At 41.5% G+C, this 18,968-nt stretch overlaps 1 protein-coding gene across 26 annotated transcripts in view; it reads left to right on the plus strand.

Annotated features, from left to right (window-relative positions):
• The window catches only part of NRXN3 (neurexin 3), a 1,041,771-nt gene that overhangs the window by 633,714 nt on the left and 389,089 nt on the right, over positions 1–18,968 (plus strand). The window lies entirely within an intron of this gene.

The following is an 18,968-nucleotide window of genomic DNA, read 5'->3' on the forward strand; positions in this document are numbered from 1 at the left end:
GGAGAGGGAAGGAAGGGGGAGATAGGGCAGCTCAGGAACTCTGATTACCGGTGTAATTCCCTTTCTGCCCCTCCACACACCGGTACTTCAGAACTAAGAACTAGTTCTAAACACCCCCTACTGTCTAAAATCCTGGAAATTTTTTCTTCATCCATATGCTAAAGTTAAGACATTACCTTGGGCTAGACTTTCCTGACCTTTTCACCAAATGTATCTTGATATGAAAACACTTGGTGAGGAATCTTCAGCTATGAAAGGAAATGAAACTATGAAAAGTAAAAAAGCTTCATCCTTCAACTCCAGCCTGGAAAACAGTCTGCTTTTTTACTTCTCCCATGTGGAAGACATACTCCCTAACAAAATGAAAGGGAAATAATCACATTTAAGATCAGTAACCACTTACAGGCTATATCTGGCCTATATCAGTCATATGCTCCCTCTTGGAAATCTCTGTCACATGTGCTCTCCCATACCATCTTAGCCTACATTTTTGTCCACTGCCATGGGAGCCAGATGTCTTGACTGGGAGGAGAAAGGGAACTGTTGATCTGCCAGGAGCCCAGCATAAGAGAAGTCGGGAAGTTCTATATGCTTGGTATGTCCGAACACTGACTTGGAAAATGTTGCCTATTTGGAGGTGCTGTCTCCTCAAGAATATAATGGTGTGCCATGGAATGAGCAAAGTCCCTGTCTTCAGAAAGTGGGCACAGGGTGGCTTCAAGTGTTCCCTGTTTATCCTCAGTGAATGTGTAGAAATATAAGCATCCCTCATAAGGGGTATAGAGCTAAGAACAAATACACATTGTAAAGTGCCAGAACACTTTATTGTTCGGTGCAAAACCTGTTTCTGTTGACAAGTGTGAGCAGTCTTCACCGTTCACAGTTACCAGGACTCTAGGCACTTCCTGCTCATTGGAGGAATAAAAAAGCAAGAGAAAACATTTATGTGCAAGCTAATACTTTTTGCTAGAGCCTGCATAATTTAGGCACAGACCTACTATAGGACACTGAAAGGCCAACTTTACTTTTACGTGGCATTTTAGAAGTCTAAAAGCACTCCTTTTGCAGCACTAGTTCAAAGACTTAGAACTGACCTTGTCAACCTGAGTCAATAGGAATACAATAATGGGTTTGTGCTGTGTAATCATACTGCTTCCTATATCGCAAGCCTGGTGGGGTCCAGGGAACATAAAAATAAAGCTTACATTTTGGACTAATTAAAGCCAATACAACATCACTTTCTCAGCCTCTACTTGCACAGCCAGTGCTGCAGAAGTAAGTCCAGTATCCTTTCCTGGGGATTTTCCCGTATGGGCCCTGACAATCTTCCCATCCTTGAGACTATGAGAGTGAAAAACACACAAACATTGCAGTCCTGGGCTCATGCAGAGACATCTAACTCAGGGGGATCTAGGACTGCTTCCATAAAATACTACTCCTCCTCTCCTATGTGTTGGGAAAAGGGAGAAGCATCAAGGCTTGGGTGGCTTGTAGTGGGCTGCTGCCAGTTGAAAGGGGCTGCTGCCTTCATGTTACTGACCTCCACTACCTCATTGTAGAAGAGGTAAGAGGAACACTCCTAAAGGAGAATTTCTGCATGATCACAGGCTAAATAGTTGAGGGTTTTTCTGGCAAGGTCCTGCTAGGAAGGTTATTTTCATCTGTGCTACAGTGTTGACTATCTACCTATGATTCATGAGGTCTGGCCAGCTCCTTGCATAGAGAGCTTATACTGATTGCTGCTGTGGCTGTCCTCTCCAGAACCATGGTCTCTTGCATATCTCTCTGTGCAACAAAGGATATTTAGGGCTCCTGTTTGACATAGGTTGATCCCTGATGGGCAGCAGTATCCTGTCCATCTTGCACCTGCCTCAAATGCTATATTATCAAAATGTCAGACTATGTGTCAGAGCTTTTGAAAATGCACACCGTACTTAGAAGCAAGAGGATGTCATATGAAGACATGGTAGGTGTGGGTCATTTTGCATGACCTGGTGAGGTATACAGGAGAGGCAGGCATATTTTTTTGTGGGTCATTCTCAGAAGAAATCCCTGGATCTCTCTGTTCAGATAATGGTTTTTGGTCAGGGAGAAGGAATGCTGTAGGAGCTATGTACTACCTGGCTGGTTCAGTGTTACTTCTGACATTTAGCTAATATATAAGTATGGCTCTCACGCTTATTTTTTTCCAGCTCTAAATAAATGTTAAAATGTATAAAACCCATCATGTTACCATCAGTTTTGATGATAGCATTAAACAGTGTATTAAAGCATTCCCTTCAGTGTACAATTCATACCTCTTAGCCTGGAGGTGCATTTCTTATTAAAATGTCTCAGATCCACATATTGTAAAATCATATTCACTGAAATTCCCCCTTTTTATTTATGTATTTAAAAGAAGTTGGTAAGGGATTTGGGGAAATAGATGAATTTACTGCCTGGTAATAATGTAACTTTGTAAAATGTACAGTGCTTATTATGAGAGTTATCTTCTAAGGGATTTTTAGGTATTTCATTCAAATTGGCCTTGAAATGAGCACTGTTCCAGATGGACTAAAAACTATCTGAATGTCCCTAGGGACATTGTGTTGAGTTGGAGATAAGGGGACAGTAGAGTTGGAGAGTCCTTTGGAGAAGATTGGGCTGCAAGTTTTCATTTTGCTTCCAATCAAAGCAATGAAGATTTACAGAACTAATGGTTTTGATACCTCAGTTTTAATGATTTGAAACTGAATTTTAAAACTGATTGCAGAGGGTGATCATGCTTTCACTGAAACTCAGGTTCCTGTAAAGGTTCTCAGTTCAACACCCAAATATTGAGGTACCTAACGCAAAACTACACTAAAACATCAGTCTGGTGGAATAGCTGAAGAATTATTGTTGGAAAGGGTTAAGTAATAGTCACCAGTTCTGTTATCAAACAGAATTGCAAGCCCGAGAAAAAAAAAGACAATAGGATAAATAGTCTGTGTTGGTGGATTTGCCAGAAGAGTTACATGCAGAGCGTATATATACAAGCTTATTTATTGTGCCAGTGTGGGGCACAGATAGCCACTTAGCTATCTAGGGAAAAAAGCACCTTTTTTTCTCAGTATAATTGTACCTGAGAGTTTTCCCTCTGAAGTGCCAAGTCCTCTTCAAAGGTAAGCAAGTGGTGAATAATTCACCCAGCCAGAGCGATACAGGGCTCTTGTTTGGGCTCAGGTTCCAGGAGTGCCCAAATTGCTGCCTGCTCAGGGCATCACTGTGGAATTGCAGAGGTTATTGCCTGGGTAAATTTGCCCTGCAAGATCTGGCTCTTACCAGACACATGTGCAGTATGGCTTGACTTAACATGGCAAATGACTTAATCTTCCACACACACACTCTATTTCCTTCTTTTGTAAATCACTACTTCTTTTTAATGTAAAAGTTTAAGAAAATATGACTTTTGGGTTAGTAAAGGTCTAGGCTTCTAGGATGTAAGTGACAGCCTCCCCATCCTGTTAGCTGTGCTCCGTTTTGCTTACTGTTCTTTTTCAGCAGTGAAAATGTAATCAAAGTCACCGGGGCCTCAGTGGACCTCACCTTGTTGATTAGAATTGGATAAACTAGTCAAATTCTGGTGGGAATGAAAGGCATTTATGATGACTACCTGGCATTTTTCTCTGCCCTTTTATATGTACTTGTCACTGTATTTTCCCACATCAATCTCATAAAACATTCCTTTGCTCATGATTGAAATATTGATATTACGCTACAGCAAAGATAAAAGCACATCACAGAGCAGTATGACTTGGTGATAGAATTATCTGCAATACACAGAAATCTCTACTGATGTTTAGGGCTAGCATGGTATTAAACACATTACTTTTGCTGACAGGCATTTTCATTTCCATGCATCATGCAGGTAGGGGAATTTGAAGGAAATCTAGTTTTCAGTTCTAGCTTTGTTCAATAAAAAATGTAAACCAGAAATGCTGGTGGATATGGTAGCAGCTCTTTAAATCAAAAGGAACTCACTGAAAGTTTAAGTAAGTTTCAGAAATGGCTATGTGGTTTAATGTGTTTATGTATAAATTTGTATATCTTTTTACAAATACGTGTGCACAGAAATATTTATATAACCCCTACAACTGTTCCATATTTAATAAATCTGAAAGGACTGGGGACAATCCAAAATCAAGCAGTTAAAAATTAGTGTCAGTGAACTTGTGCTGCTTTGGTCTGGGCTTTATGAGATGATCATTGGTAACATCTTTATTCATTATTTCCCCCCTATGACTTTCCACAATGCTGTGTATGGGGGAAAAGAAAATAAAATTAGCTTCTGGCATAAACTGGGGATCTGCTCTCAAAACTACTGCCTTGTACCCAGGATGCCTGCTTTGATTTTACTGAAGCAGGATGTGTAGTGAATGAGGCAGGGGATTCGTATAAGGGAGGGAGGCCCCTTGAGCAAGGCATTGATCAAGGGGCATCTTGTTCTGTGTATCCCTCTTTCTTCCCCAGGGTCATGATATGATGCTGGATAAGCTACCAAAATCAATTTTTTCTCAGGCTGTCCCTGATTTATGTATTCCTTGTGTTCTGGTCTCCAACCTGAGATAATATAGCTTGGATGGAAACAGTATTGAGCCCTGAAAACAGCAATCAAGTCAGCACTAAACGTGCTTCAACTGTGTAAGGTGCCATAAGGTGGTAAGTGCTCTGTGTAAACAGAATTTGCAATCTGAAATTGCACATTCAATACTAGTGGGCATTTTGAATTAATTCCCCTGTTCCTGAGCTCTACATTTGTAAAATGAGCCTATCACCTCAGAAAGGTGTTGTCCAAAGTAATTAGTTTTTGCAAAACAGTCCAGTGCTCTGCTGAGTGGCACCGCAGAAATGCCTGTGTGGAAATAAATTACTCTTCAGAGCAGGATTAGTATAGTGTGCAGGAGAAGGGGCCACAAACGGAGCAATGAAGATAAACCATAGGATCAAGTAATGCCACCTTCAAAAGGCAGTATTCTTCCTGTGTGCTGAATGAAAGTCATGACAAGCAGAGTAGTGTATGATCATGTAATTAGAGGCTGTATCAATGCACACATGCATGAAACCCGAGGACTGCTTTTATGCTGTATTTGTGCAGGAATTTATGCACAGAAATCAACAATATCAAAAATAATAGTGGTTGCTGTTGGTAGGATGAGAGAGAATCTGATGTAATGGCAAGGTCTTGGGGCAGAGATGATTCCACCCTGACAGTCTGTTCTGTCCCTCACTGCCTCAGCAATGCTCTCTGAAATTTTTAGGTAACTAATACTTGCTTTCTGTGTACTCTGTGACACTAAATTCCTTTGGAATAGTTTGATACTACACATTGCGCAAATATAAACCATTCCTGTGTACTACACAGTTTATTTGTGGAGTTGCAGATTTTGGAACAGTATTTTCGGATGTTTCTAGGGTTACGTGTTCGTTGTAGAATAAAACTGAGTGATCTGCTGTTGTATTAAATAGACCCAGAGCTGATCAGAGCATGCTGGGCTTTTCATATTCTGCTCAGTTTAGGGACATAAGGTCTTCTGCAGCCTTGAAGGCAGTAGCTTTTTAGCCAGAGACTATGAGGTCTCTTGCTACCATTACATAGTTGGGTATTCTGCTAGCAGCCTGCCTTCTCATTGCTAGCAGGCAATAAATTGTGTTGTGTGTGACTTACTGTAAATGCGTACCCCTTGCTTGAGGACATGACGGAGGTGAATTACACATGAGATCATGCTGGCCAGGGGTTCTTACAGCTGCTTTTACAAGGGGACTGCTGAGGTTAAACCACATAGTTTTTGTAATTTAGTCTTTCCTGCTGGATATGACCTCAACTTTTTTCTCAGGTCTAAGCCTTGACAGTTAGAAAAACCGCCATCATTTCCCTCTCATCATAAGGTCAAGCATATTTGATCTGGTTAATTCCTAGAAAGTGAGAAAATATATGTAATTTTACAGAGTTCCTTTTAAAGCAGAAGTTCTGAAAGAATGACAGTTGTCACCATTTCCAGCTAGACTGGAACCTGCTGTCCTTTGGGGTCTGTGGGAGAAACAGTTTTCTCAAGAAGCACTGAAGCAGTGTAAAAGTTTGTATTTCTGTGCAAAAGGAACAAGCCAGGGTATCTCCTGCCATCCCCTTGAATGTGCCAGTAATAAATCTAATATATGAATATATAGATTCTACATCTAAACACACCCTACAAGCAAAAGTTGATTCTGTGCGGTGGAGTTACATCACCTCTTACATTACTGTGTTGTAGGTAGTGTTCAGGTCAGTGCTACTGAGCATGTTTCTTTATTTGGCAATTTATACTGTGTGCAGGGTTCCAGGGGACAGTGTGTAGGATCATATGTTGTGCACAGTCTCTGTGTACATCCATCACTTTCAAGGCAGCAGGAAAGCTAATTTTTTTTGCCAGGCTTTAGCTGCAGGAGCTTGGATGTGCCTCCCCCTCGGAGCTCCTGTTGGCCTGTTGCACAAGGAGTATTCAGCATTCAGTGCATCCATTCTGTGGCCTCCTGGCAGAGCACCAAGCCTGCAAGAGGGCATGAGAGAAACCATAACCCTGTTTAAAACAACTAAGGCTCATCAGCAGAGTGTGGTATTGCAGAAGAAGAGAGGTAATGTGACTGCATAGTTTATCCTTATGCAAATAAGGTGCAGCCAGCAATAGTGAAAAGGGACTATTTCCTGAGATTGAGAAATGCTGCAAGCAGCAAGGTGAAGCGATGGGGTTATGCGTGTACTACTCTTGCTCCTTGTCCCATTGTAGCCCATAAAACACGGAGGAAAGGAAGACAAACAGAAAAGGAAGGACATGGGTGGTCACAGGAGAGGGGAGGCAGAGGAAATGGGTCATATTCCCGGGGGACTTTTAGTTTTAGGTAAGCTATGGCATTGCATGGGAGAACACTGTTGCCTACCCAAGTTTTACCTGGATGAGAAGGCTAGTAACTAGCAGTGGGCCACAAAACAACTCTGCTTCAGCTTTCCATTTTCTTACTCCAAAGGCAAATAAATGCGTATTTAAATGATCACAGCAGCTGAACACTGCTCCAGTGAAGTAGCACTCTGTTACATCTGCCTAGCAAACACCTGGATGTGCCTCCGCAGAACAGAGATTCTAAAATGTTCACTGATCAAGAATTCTGGTTGTTTTTTAAATGTGAGATGTCTTTTTATTGCTAGTGCATAATTTAATTTTGAGGCCACTGGTGTCTGATGTGTATCTTAAAATCTGAGCTCCCACAGGCACATGGTGTGTCATTGTATCTGCTCATTTATTTTTTCTGAAACTAAGATTTCTAGCTATTATAGATGAAAGCATGAAAACACACCCGCAGTTCCCCTCTCCTCTTCCCCAAATCTGAAAGGAAAAGGCAAATAAAACAAATGCTACTATGTTTAAAAATATAAAAATCACTCTTTTTGCCCTGGGAGGAGCCAGCTCTCAGATTTGGACTTCAGAGGCTGATAGTTTTACTAGTCCAAGCTTCTGGATTGCAACCTTGAATGAAAAAGCACACATTCTTTCTTGGGAATTAGCAGACTGTGGCAGATGGTAAAAAGAGAAAATGACCTTTGTGAGACTTCATTTTCCAATGTAGACAGTCTCTCTTGAGTTGGGTGCCAGAAGGGGCAGTATTTTGCAGTGGATTAATTTGCAGTGATTGCTTGCAGAGGGTTACTTTGCACTGAACCCGAGGTTTCCCTTCTGCCATGCCAGCTCTTCTAAATTTAATGTCTGACTCTTCTCTTACATGTTAAATTGCATCATTCTTGTAGATTTTATGTGCTGCCTGTGTTCTTGTAGATTATGTGATTACTTGAAGAATAAGTTTTGTCTGATCAAATGTCATCTCATCTTGGGACCACACATCTCACTTGACAATGGTGTGTGGTACTATAATGCATTAACACAGTTCTGCTCCTCCTGCTGCACAGTAACACCGTTTTGCAGCATGTTTTGTTGAACGACTATAGAATGTGATAATTTCTTTGAGGCCTGTACTTGGCAGTAGAACAAAAGCAATACTTCTCCTAATACCTTTCTCATGAAAATGCAACCTATTGTCCAGAGCACTTTTTTTTTCCTTTACTGAGAACACCAAAGAATAAGCCAGACTGAGGAGATAGGAGTGGCCTTTGCAATGATGAAAGGATCATGGCTGGTTGTACTAAAAGGGAAGGAGCTGATTCATTTGGGCCATAAAGCAGTCGGACTCTGTAATTCTAAACTTTGTAGACTAGCCAGTGCTGTGTGCCCTCATCCGTTACCACACAGCTCTCGTAATGATTTGCCACACTACCCACCTTTCTTAGCATGACATACCTACAAGAGTTATATCTATATGAACACCAGTATGGAAGCTTGAGCTGTTCCCACTCACCCCTTTCTAAATGACGCTGACCCAGCTGCACTGTTTGCAGCAGGGCTAGTGTTTTGCAAAGGCCATAGAAAACTGTGGCAAATCTGCATCCTCTGGCGTCACAGCTCTTCAGGATTAGTCACTGTCTTCAAGCCCATGTAATAGTAAAGAACCAAAGCAGTGACTTTGCTTCAAATGCTTTTTTTATTGCTTTTTTTTTATTTTTTATTTAATTTTTAATAAGGGAGCCTGCCTTTTCTGTCACAGAAAGGCCCCTTCAGTCTGCTAATGCCATAGCTGGAGGAGCTTTCAGCCTTGTCTTTACCTACATTTTTATTCCTGTCTTTGCTGGGCAAAGCAGTACTTTGTTGAAGGCTGCTGCAGAACACTGCAAGCTCTGCTGTGGGTCGCTGCAGTCAGCTGGCCCCAGCAATGGTGAAAGGCAGTGGGCTGAGAGAGAGTGCCTTGTTTAATTAGAAATCAGAAAAGAGCAGTCCATTTTAGATACGGGAGAGGAAAGGATTTGGAAATCTTTTCAGTTAACAAGGTTCTTCTGTGACATTTAGATGCATTTATACAAGTTAAAAAGGAATTTGGCACCTTCCCACCTCACTCAGCAGGCTTAGGAGAGAAAAAGCAAATAAAAAGACAAGATTACTTGATATGTTGCTTTATTTTGTTCACATGAAATTTTGTGCCCGTTGATGTTGGCTGAGCATTATTACAGCCCAAAAATGGCCTTGACAGAGGAGTCATATTCAGTCAGGGCCAGGGCTTGCTTTCTAATGAGGAAAGATAATTATTGTGCCGATCTCTAATCGCTCTTTACTAAGCACATTTAATCTGAAGGAAGATAGGAGCATCTTCTGTCTAACACAGACTTGAGAGCAGGGGCAGCAGGTGTAACAGTGTAATCATTCTCAAGGATTTGTTCATTATTTCCCAGGAAGAAACGAAAAGTCTCTGTGTCACCATTTCTCTTTATCTTCACTGCTCTTGAGTTCAACTTGTGCAGTTTGACCGTAGTGGCCCCACTTCTCCAAGCACCTTTAGATCCCATCAAAAATGCTCTTGACAAGCATTTATTACTGGGTTTGACAGCCAAGTAGTTTCTCTCCTCCTCCACCCCTTTTCTGTTTGAAAGAGAAAAGCTGAGGTGTGTTTGATGGGAATCTGATGATGTGCAGTGTTCTCTGAGGCATCTACTCCCTTGGCTGTAGAGCTGTGTGGGCATGGCTGTAGGTTTGCATACATTTGGTACATTATAAATGATCTCAGTAGACGTGCATGCTACCTACCTGGGTTTGTATGCATGAATGTACTTGCATCTTTTCTTTAAAAACACACAAGTACCCATCCCAAGGGAGTGTACAGATGAGCTCATGCTCTAGGGGATGTTTATTTTTATATATCTGAGTGCATTCATGTCTGCAGATCTGTGTCTTCTCGTTATATGGGAACTCTTAAGACTACAGGGACAGTTGTAAATTTGAGAATTGTCTTAGGAATTCTAGTGCCGTTTTCTTAGTTGCAGTGTATACAAATTCATGGAGCTCCTGGTTTTGCACACTTCGTCATAACATAGATTATTTTACTCATCCTGTTTACTCCTTGGTCCTACAGTCACACTGGAGGGGTTGCCGATGAGCTGGAAATAACTGGCTCTGGGTAGCACTGTATAAACTGATTTTGCCTCAGGGAGAAAAGCGAACAGAACTGTATTGTGAAATATGGCAACTTAGGAAATTGCATCTTCCTTTTAGGACAAGGTACTGGGATTCTTGAGCAACCTGGTCAGATACAGAAGACTGGAAATAGCTCCAGCTAATTCCTAAAGTATAATTTTAGTAAGAGCTCATTTATTTTGTCTTGTACTTTACAGTCAGTTCTTTCATAACACCTTGGTGTTTCATGTTTCCAACAGGCCGTAGGTTTCTGCAGTGGAGATGCACAATGAACGTGAAGACAACTGGTGGAACAGTTGTGCTTTAGATGCTGAGAAAGTTGGTTTTGCGTGGTAGCTGGATTACTCCAAAATCAGTAATGGAAAAGCTGGCAGGATTCGCATGCTGGCTTTGGCTATCAGCACTGACAACTCACTGCAGTGAATGGAAGGATAAAGACCTCTCGAGCCTGCAGTTTTATGGTACCTGCAGCTTATCACTGCATTGGTTTATATATGGTTCAAGATCTTGTCCTTGTATACGGCTAGATCAAGACCAGTATATCTTGATCCCATAGTCCACTGAACAGGCAATTTTTCTTGCACTGTGGCAAGGTCCAGCAATGGGGAAGAGGAACATTCTGACCTCTTTGATTCATTCACACTATCCCCTGCAGCACAAATTTCTCTAAACATGGGATGAAGCACTAACGTCGCACAATTGGATCTGAGCAAACAAGGCTGTTAGTAAATCTTATTGATCCACATCCCAGTGTCCGGCTGCTGAAACAACTGCTAAAACAGGGATGTCTAATTTCAGCTTTTGAAACAGCTGGGCAAAGTGTTGGCCATGTTTCAGTATTTTTTGCTTAAAGAGGAAGCAGGTGGCATTCTCTGAACATGCTGCTATTGAATTAGAGAGACCTATTAATGTTGGTGAGTCAACTTAACTTAATTCTCTCAACCTGCTAACAAGAGCACTTTGGAAAGGATTGGAGAAGAATGACAGGGTACCTTGAATAAACCAAAAGGGAAAGAGATTGCAGTGTGTGTTCTAGCAATGGCAATTTAATCAATTTAGGTGCATCTGTGCTACCCGTCACTTTGCTGGCTGTTTGTATTTCTTTTGCCTGGGTGACTTGAAGCATCTATGTACTAGCTGTACTTTCTAAATGAAAGCATACTCCATTGAAGGAAAGATTACATGTGCACACGAATAGTTAGGTATGTATGAAAGAGAGAACATAAAAAAAAGCCAACAACAGCCCTGCTCTGAGTGATTCTGGTTTTGTTGTAAAATCAAGCATTCAGAATTGAGGCATACTGGAAGTAAATGTAACATCTTTCCCTTCCTGTGTTCCTATTGGTCTTTAATTACAGGCTCATGTCATTGTGGACTCCTGATTTATTTGTGAGGCAGAAACAATCATTAAGTGAAACATGTTTGTGTAGTTAGAAAAGTCTGTAGTCTGTGAAACCCCTGTTTTAGTTGCTGTAAAAATTAAGGTGTCTGAATAATGAAGAGGGAGGAGAGGGTCTAGTAATTAAAAGAACTTGAATGTTACCATGGGTACCCAGGTTGTTTTCCTATCTTTGCAAGAGGGTTCTAGAGTAATACATTCTTCCCCCAAATCAGTGTGTATGTTACAGAAGTGAGCGATGGACAGCAGAAGTAATGGATTGCTATTAGTATATACTTTTATACTGGTCTCTTTGTGTCCCTGAGAACAACAGCTTTGAAAGCTGATTGCTATATACAGTGGGCTGTTAATCCCCACAAAACCCAACCCTGTTAGAGGTAGAGGAGATAAAGAGAAGATATTTTAAAAATGAGGCAATTTTTTTCACGTTCTTGTGCAGCATATGATCTGCTAAGGAAGGTATAAGAAGCATCTAGCTCCTCCAGATGTCAGCTATTTAGAGAGACACACACCAGAAGTTCTGTGGACAACAAATGACTGAATCCCACGCAGGATGCTCTTCTTGGCAAGAGAAGAAATGGGAGTGAGTGGGTGAGCCTGTGTGTGTTCCTGTGCAGGATGGGATGGGCAATTACAAAAATGGGAGATAGAGAAGGAGAAAAATGAAGATGGATGATGGTAAAAATACTTGCTAAATGCCAGCTGTCCTACTTGGATGGTGTGGGATTGTTGCCTGGGGTAGTCTCAGTGCTTTGTCTAGTCTGATTTTAGCCCTATAAACTTTTTCAGCATGCCTTATGTAACCGAAGGTATGATAAACTCTGTATAAACATCTGGATATATATCATTTTCAGCCTGTAACTAATGACCTAAGAAAACTTGGTAATGAGAGCGATTTGTTGTAATACAGCTTTCTGCGAAAAAGCAAAACAATTAGATTGTCTTCTGCTGACAGCAGAAGCTTTTCAGGGACATATTTCTTTAAATGAAAATTTCGTTAATAAGTTCTTTAATGCTTAGCAGAATTTTTGGGGACAGATCAGAGAGTCTTGCAGAACCCACAAATAGCCAGGGGGTTTCGGGGCTCCCCTCAGATGCCACCTATTTCCCCAACAGCAGTTGGGAAAATGCTGTCATACTAGTTTTGAAATTTACTCTTGTGTAGTATTTTCCTGCTACCTTGAACTGCATTAGATGATTTATTTCTTTTTCCCATGCAATCACTGTTCAGTGGTTGGCTCTGACACTGAAGCAACGTCTGCGTGTGGAGAAGAGAGGCAGTATCCCTGTCTTTTTGTTCCAGCCAGTCTACATCCTGTTGCCAGCCCTGGAGAGTAATGCTTAATCAAAGTGGCCAGAATTTCTCACCTTTTAAGGTTTCCTTCTGTCATGCTTTGATTAAAACATGCTTCATTACCATATATATGTAGTACAGATCTAAGACGCTGAATTGCCCATCTCATAGCATAGTCTTTGGCTCTGGTACTCCTTTTACAGAAGGTTTCTTGCAATCCAGCCCATAGTGAGAAGCCAATATACTGCAACTTTAACTCTCACACTGCTTGAGGCCATACTGTACTAGTGTGAAAATACAGTATTATGTTAGTCTCTTTTTCTAAGAAAATGATGCTTCTGCAATCACTCTGTTTGGCCAGAGCGCCTTTGGTCACCTGGCCAGCAATCACCACATTTGACAGAATCATTGAAGCCCAAGAGATACTGAATTTATACAGAAACTTGTTCCTCATACCTGCTGAGCCATAAGGGCTGGTCTACCAGCTGGTAGGCTTGCAGCTCTGAACCTGCTGCAATACAGGCTGCCTCTTCCTCAGCCAAAGCAAGACATGAGTGGGGAAGGAAATTAAAGGTGATACAAGGGGGGTAAGGAAATATGATGAAAATCTGAGCACATCAGAGGAGGGAATGTGGGAGAATGTGGGGGGGAACTGAGGGTGATGTGGTGACATTATTATAGTGACTATGGGGGGGGGGGGTGACAAAGGGGAAACTTGAAGCCTCAATTCTTACTCATTTATTTCTGTAGTTCTGCTGCTTATAGAACAACGTATTTTCAGGTAGCCAAGAATATCAGATGCCCTCTTTTTATCTGCCTGCTGCTACATTTCTGAGGATTACGTCTAGTGTAGGGTCTGGTAGCGGGTAAGAAGCTTCTTTGTGCAAGAAAAGGTGTTACACAGATCACCTGTATATATGTTTATTCATACTGCTTTCAATCTTTTGGGGGAATTTTTGGTAGCTTGAGCTGTCACAGAATACCTACCTTCTGATTTTTGTGCAGGAGGAGATCAGAATGCAGAGATGAATACAGCAACAGAATGATTCAGAGTTAGTCATCCTGAAGACCACTCAGATTTCTTTCATCCTCACAGTATCCACCATACTTCTGCCAATACCCTGGAGGAGTCAATGACAGACTGTGCTTTTCCATCCTGAGTGCTCACTTTTGGTGCCTGATATAAAAAGGGGAGGGAGGTGAAACATGGCAACTAGTTAAAATGATGCAGATCTGATTATAACTTGAGGGATGACTTAAGGGATGAATTGGTCCAAGGTGCAGATAGCTTTTGTGTGACCAACCAGAAGCTCAGAAGGGGAAAAAAAAAATGTGTCATTCTTCAGGTGAGCTCCCTTTATAGGTTATGCAGGCATTTCCCTATTTTCCCCTTCTCTGGTTTCTTCTGTAGTTGTCCCTGGCTGGTAGTCTAAGGAAGGGATAAGTGGCTACTAACGAGAGAGCAAAGAAGAAACACGTGTGTGCATGCACATGTATTTGTATGTATCTGATTACCTTAAATGTAATCCCTGCATCCCTCTCATTAGCTTTTCCCTTGGCACTTTACAATGAGTAGCTGGAGTTTTTTTCACTGTCCTGTCCAATAAATAGTACATCTGTGTTGCGGGCAGTTTATGCCTTCCTTGTCTGTTGTATACACCTTATCAGTAAGGGAGTGTGTTGCTCTTCCTCCTTCGTTGTTTCCACTTCCAGATTCTCACATCTGCCTGGTACTTAAAGGCCATGTATGCCTGACGTCTGCACTTGCTCTGATGTTAGCAGCTCCAGTGACTTTTTATTGCTGCTAGGTGCCTCCCTCTACACAAATCCCCTCCCATTTTGCTCATAGACGAGGGTGCTGGGTAAAGGGAAGTGTTCAGTTTGAGGAAGCAGGCTTTTTGTATCCATGTAACTAGCACAAAAACTCTTTGAATCACAGGCAGGATGGAGGATTTGACAAAGAAATTGGTGGTATCTCAGGAGACCTGCAGCACTGGAGGCGCATGTGTGGGTAGAGTGGAGTTTGAGACCCTGGGGAATGATAGGAGAGTGAGATGCTTCACAAGGAGAGAGATGTTTATAAAGCAATTCATGCTTCTTACATTTATTCTTGAGGTTCTCTCCTGGAGACCAAGTGTCTCAGTAAGTCCTCTGATCAGTTGCCACAAATGGAGTTGGAGTGTATTTTGCTTCCATCTATTTGATTTGTTCGTATGGGTGTGTTGCATGCCTTGTAGCCAGGGCCTGAATTCAGTAATATTAAATTTATCAGCAGGAAACAGCTGAGGCTGTACTACTACCCATCCCAGCATACAGTGACCTAAGCTGCATTTTCTGAAAGTTGCAAAACCTTTACAAAATCTTTCTGAAAAATGCCTAGGAACTTGTGGACCAAAGCTTAGCCATATCTTCCATGTTACAGAATATAAAACTGGAAGTAGTCATCAGGGTGCTAATGTAAGCCCTCCTTCTATGTAAGAGGGACAAATGTCTGACAAGCAATGTAGACGGGAGTATCATCAATGAGATACGTGAAATAATTGTTCCATATGCAGTGCTCATGAGACTTCATCTGAAGTACTGCATCCAGTCTGGAGCATTGCACTTCAAGGAAAATGTAGCTATTTGGAAAAAGTCTTTAGGAAATGAGCAGTAATGAACACAATCTAAACCCCATGTACCTCTAAGGGAAAACAGGACAAATGTCCTTGTCTAGGAAGGAGGGACATATGTACATATGTAAGCGGTATCTGTGAAGAGGAAGAAAATAATCTTTCTTCTGTGATAGGGCAAGAAGTAACAGACCGTAATATTAACTGAAAATATGTGTGTCTATGTATGTGTGAGTTAGGGAATTACAGACTGGAAGAGACTGTTTAGAAGGCTGACAATTCAGGCCAGTTTTAAACTTGAAAATGAAACTTCAGTGAATTCCTTAATTAGCAACACACTTTATGCTAATGGTTCATTCTCAGTGATTATCATTACTTATTACTTTATATACAAAACTGTTAGCCTTTAACATGTATTCCTAAATTAACTGTAACTATATAGTTCCATAGAACCAAATCTGTATAGTTAGCACTGCCAGCTACTGTCCTTGATGGTCTCAGCTGCAGAAGGATAAGAGGTAAGAAGAAAAGGATAAGGGAAGTCGGAAGTGATGCTGTCTTGTCTTCCATATCCAATGTCCCTTTTCATACCTGATGTTTTAATGCTGCTTTCACTCTCTCAGAAGTGGAGTCTCCAGCTGCTAACAGTGATGTTTCTCTTGTTATTTTTTCCTAACTCGCTTCTTGTGTTTTCAGCAGGATGCCTTGCATGTTTGCATCCCTTACACTTATCTTGTTCTTTGTTGCAACTTTTTTGGTACTTGGTTGCCTCCTTTGAGCAACTAACCACACCTTGTTTGCTTATTTGGTCGTCATGTTGCTCACATAGTGAAATGCTTATATGTATGTCTCCACACACCATCACATTACATACTGCTGTTAGTTATAGTGTTTTAGTACCTTTATATGTGGGCACAAGGAAAGTTAATGCTAATTATATCCTGATTAATGTGTTTGTAATTTATAGGTGCCACAAGCCATTTCTTTGACTACAGCAGATTTGTGAAAAAGAAAAAAAAATGCTGTTGATAGTTGCTATATACTGATTCATACTGCTCCCAGAGGCACTGGCTCGTCATCACTGTTAGACATCACCAGTAATGTTGTAGGTAAAGTTTACCCTGCCTTGTCACAGAGAGATGGACTAGGTAGCCTCCTGAAGTTCCTGGCTGTCTTGTCTATTATGAGCCTAGTTACCTAGAGGAAAGAAATTAATTTCTACTGTGGCTGAGAGACTGCATACTGTGTACCAGCCTGTGCAGGTTGTGAAGCACAGGCACTGCATGTAAAAACGACTGCTTCCTTTGGGTGAGGAGAAGGCCATCTAATGGTCTTATTGTTCGTTATGCCTTTGCCAGTATGTCGGTTTGCCACAGGCTGTGCACCATGGGGTCTTTCAGGGTTAAAAGCAGAAGAATGTGTCATCTTTTGTCCTTCCAATTGTTTTTTTGTTTTGTTTTTTTTTAGCTTTGGCTGCTCTGACCTTCTTTCTGTCTTCATCTTCTACACACAGGCAAGGTATACATCTTAGGAAATTACACCTACCAGCAGCTCCCACACCAGCAGGCTTGGCCACGGGAGACTTTTCACTCTTTGGCTGGCTGGCAGCGAGACACTTGTGTCATTGAAAGATTTTACCCCTACATCTTTCTTTGCTTTTCTTTTAATTCTTTTTTCAGCAGTTGGGAGACTATAGCAACACCAGACACCTGACAGTTATTGCTGTGAGATGAACAGGTTATTACAGGCAAAAGCCAGACAAGACGATAGGTGGAAGAGAGAAGAGAAGCAGAGGGGAGCCTGTGCACAGTGTGTATTAGAGAGCTCACTTTTCATTAGCACAGAAGCCAGTTTAAGGAAGCAAAAGCAACGGTTTTTCCAGCTTTACCTTTCTGTGTCAGACAAGATTTCTTTGAGTGCAAAAGGAAAATAGAAGTCTCCTTTCTGCTTTCACGGGTAAAATTTAAAATAGTTCCCTATTTATTGCAGCAGATATTTCAACTCTGTCTATTCCCTGTCTCTTTTTACTTCAGCCTTTCAGGTACTATTTAACTTTTAGAATTCAGAGCTCTTAAAAACAATTTCCCAGCTCTTCCACACTAAGAATTTGTGACATAAATGAAACGTTAGTTCTGCAGTGCTAATATTTAGCCACTAGTGTGTAAGATGCTGGACTGGAACAGGGCACCTTGGAGAGCTAAATCTAGATCTACAGAATAGATATGGCCAAGATGACAATAGGTCACACATCTTCCTCCGTGATCTGCTGGTATGCCTAACTTCTCACTGCTGTGAGAGTCACTCAAGGCAAGGGACTGCAGCAGCACACACCTAGGATGGTAACAGGCTGTTTGCCTTCACCTTAGGCTTGCCAGTATTGATTCCAACCACAGGAGGAGTAAGACACACATATTTTTGTTTCCATAAACATAGTAGCTACTTGCATTCCTCCACCAGTTGCTAGAAGTTTTGCTAGAGATGAATTTGGCTCAACATAAAATCAGGCTAATTGCAGAGTTGGTTAGAAAGTTGCCTACCTGTAAAAGGGGGCTGTTACAAAAGATGGAAATCAGTCTCAGCACATGCTACGGGTCACTACTATTTTATTCTGATATCCTCAGTGAAACGTAGATAGTAGAGATACTGAAGTGTGAATTCTGTGACAGAAATGTCAGGAACTTAAACCATCAGGCTCCTTTCCTTCATTGGTGACTCAATAACTGTTTAAGGTTGAGCGGTGGGCAACCCTGATTTCTTCAAACTTCCAGTTTCTGTAATCTTTCCGAGTCTAAACAAACCTTTGAGGAAAAAGTCACATTGCTCCAAAATGACACAAGAAGTAGAAGCAGGTTCTGTTTCTCGGCCTGACAAGATCTGAGCAGCTGCCAAACTGAAAGAAGGTAGATTTAGATTACGTAGCAGGATTACCTTTATTGTGAAGGTGGTGAGGCCCTGGAGCAGATTGCCCCGAGAAGCTGTGGCTGCCCCATCCCTGGCAGTGTTCAAGGTGAGATTTGACAGGGCTTTGAGCAACCTGGTCTAGTGGAAGGTGTCCCTGTCCATAGCAGGGTGGTTGGAACTTGATGATCTTTAAGGTCTCTTCTAACCCTAGCCATTCCATGGTTTTGTGATTGAACCCAACTTCTACTGAGAGTAAAAGGAATATATGCAGTTCCAGCCTTCCTGGAGGAAAGAGCTCTCTAGCAGCACCGGATCAGTTTTGTGTTGTGAGATATATCTGCCTGATAGGCAGACTAGAGCCTGCTTAGCCCTCTTTGATAAACTATCCCAGAGGTAGACAAAGGTGTTTGTGTGAGAGAAGGAGAGATGGTAGCTACTTGAGTAATCAGAGCTCCTCATTATGATTGAAGTAAACCAAACCTCAGCATCCATCATTTAGCACAAAGCACATTCATAATTACTGATCTTGTAGGTGGTCCAAACTGTGAGAAGAATCTTCTCTTAATTTCTGATATAGCTTTAGAAGAAAGGAAGCTTACTGGTGTCCTGTGCAGGTAGCCAGGGGTATCTGCGGCACATTCAGAGATCTTTGAATGGAAACTTACAAGCCTATGGATGAAATCAGTTGCGTTAGTGTT

Source organism: Pezoporus flaviventris, unplaced genomic scaffold (genome assembly GCF_033815535.1).
Source record: "Pezoporus flaviventris isolate CSIRO_AGI_PZ_B2104156 unplaced genomic scaffold, CSIRO_AGI_Pfla_v1 ptg000036l, whole genome shotgun sequence".
Taxonomy (NCBI): domain Eukaryota; kingdom Metazoa; phylum Chordata; class Aves; order Psittaciformes; family Psittacidae; genus Pezoporus; species Pezoporus flaviventris.